Source organism: Elephantulus edwardii, unplaced genomic scaffold (assembly GCF_000299155.1).
Source record: "Elephantulus edwardii isolate Elephantulus edwardi_28Jun2011 unplaced genomic scaffold, EleEdw1.0 scaffold00018, whole genome shotgun sequence".
NCBI classification, from domain to species: domain Eukaryota; kingdom Metazoa; phylum Chordata; class Mammalia; order Macroscelidea; family Macroscelididae; genus Elephantulus; species Elephantulus edwardii.
The window spans coordinates 15,511,018-15,513,727 of NW_006399768.1; positions in this window are offsets into that span (position 1 = coordinate 15,511,018).

Below are 2,710 nucleotides of genomic sequence, written 5' to 3' on the forward strand. Positions count from 1 at the left end.
AAAAAGAAAACAAGTTCATAAAGAATGAGAATATGACCATTAGTATATGTCACCTGAATTTAGAAAACTTTTTAAGAATATAATTGATGTATTGAACACTAATGGCCAAAGATAATTGGAGCTTTGGGATTATATCAAGTTCATCATTCACAAAGAATGTAAAAGATAATTTTAAAAGACAGGAGAAAGAAAAGCTAAAATAGATGTCAGAGGAGACTCTGCAATTTGATCTTGAATGTAAATAAGCTAAAGTGCAAAGAAGAAATGGTGCAGAGAACTGAATAAATTTGAAATACTAGTTCCTGTAGACAAAACAACATATTATAATAACATGTGAAAATATATTACATTAGAAAACTAAAAGGGTAGAATACTGTCCAATTCTCAAGCTGAAGGAACTGATGAAAAAAATTAGTTTCAATTTGTAATGCTGAAGAGTTGAATAGAAAAAATATTGAATAGTGTAAAAAGCATCAAAAGAAGATGGAAGGAATACACAGTGTATTAAAATGAAGCGGTTGAGACCGAAAATTTCAAGAAGTACCATATAATCAAGAGTCAATATTACTGAAATAAGATATCCAAGCTTCACACAACGATAAAGATTATGGAAATTAATAGAATATTAATTAGCATGTTTTAACAAAGAAATGCAGCTCTGAATACAGATGTAGCCTCAGACATATTAACTTGTCTATTCTAAGAGATATAGAAGAAAATATTTGGCCAACAGATTAGAAGAACTCCATATCATTAAAAATATGTAGTCCAACAGAATTTGGAATTTATCAAACAATTTCAATATGTTTAATATAGCACACAAGTAAAATCATGTTGACGATAATTTTTAAAATGGCTGAAGCAGTACATAGAGGAATACGATGTATTAAAGCTAGATTTAGAAGAAGCTGTAGAAATAAGAATATCACTGCTAAAGTAAAATAGATTTTCACGCCCCTGAATCCTAGAAATGTATTTATTTGTATTTTATTAACTAGAGGTGAGGAGTTGCACTGTGAACCCAAAACCTCTTGATTTGAATCCTCCCACTCCTCTGTCAGAGAAACAAGGGCAATCTCCTTTGCATGTGATTTACTGACTCTGAAATCCTTCCGGATGGTCAATGATAAGCTGGTTCAAATTCAACAGTACATAACAACAAAATGATCAACTACATATACCGTAATAAATTATGGGTAATATTGTGAAGACTGGGCATACCAAAACACGTATTATGCTTTCTAGGGAACCTGTACATCAATCAAGGATGCTCTTATAAACCAAATAAGGGAATATTTTGTGGTTTATTGTCAGGAAAGGATGTATCAGGGATGTATCTTCTCCCATTATTAAATTAGTAGGTTGAAAAAAAAATTAGTAGGTTGAACAAATTATTTAGGAACCTATATTTGAAGAAAAATATGACATCAAGATTGGAAGCTGTGGTATTTTGGTCCTCATGGGCTTGTTTTCATTTTCTTTGCTTCAATTTACATGTGAATTGATGGTTTGTTCTACAGTAGGCCTTTGATCTTGGTTTGACTGCTGATAATGATTTTTTCTATTGAATATTTTCATAAGTAGATAATGTGATTCTTGCATAGCTCAAAACGTGATTCTTACACATCTGGAGTTTCAGAAAATTATCAGTGACAAAAAATACATGGATGTTATGGACTCTGGTTTAGGCCAAGTGTTAACTAGAATAGAGTTTACGGTGGCTTAGTGCCAAGAACGCACTGCAATCCCTAAGGCAAGTGGCTTGTGTTTTACCATAGAGCCAGTAACCAATCAACTCTATCATTGATGGTACGAAATAGTTTAAGATTCATATTTGTTGTTCATAGGGTTGCAGTGAGATGTATTTGACTTGATAGCACTTAATAACAACAATATCTACGTTATTGTAAAAGTTTATTAAAGGAGAACCACACATATTTGTTTACATTAATTATTTAAAGCTATCTTCATACTACAAACCATAAGTGACTAACCATAAAATATTAACTGGGTTAATTGAAAAAGTGTTGCTGAACCTAGATCTAGTAATTATTACCTGACTGTGTGTGGTTTGAAATGTGAAGGAAGACTAGCAAAGCAAAATGTATTTCAAGAGGGCAGTTGGCCTAGGAGACAGAAAGCTATGCTCCCAAGCCAAAAGTAGGTGACCCTACTCTGCGGCCCTCTGACCTACCTTTAACTGTTTTTGGTGAAACATTCTTATAGCCCGTGTAACCCTGGTATATCCACTTGCTGTACAGAGGTTACTCGTAGTAGCTATGAAGCTGAACACTGTGACACTAATGAGTTAAATTCGAGAATGGTTATCCGTGGTGGACAGTGTTTGGTGGAGCTCTCCGATTAAAACAAGCTTGGAAGTAGGAGTGGCATCCACTTCCACAATAGCTTGCCTCGGAGAACCCTATGAACCTGGAGAAAGGACAAAAATGATATAGGAATTGTCCAGGACTTTTGTTCATAGGGTCACTATGAGTTGCCTGCAACTCGAGGGCACTTAGGAACAAGAGCTCATTAAGGTAAACAGCACCTCACAACTCCAGAGCCCCTGTTTTTATTAGCATTCAGAAACAAAGAAGTAGTTTACTAAGAAGTGAAAACTTTATGAAAAGGAAAAAAAAAATCTTTCATTGTGATACAATTCTCTCCTAAGTCCACAGTCCACTTTACTAAGCATTTCTTTTTCTGTAAT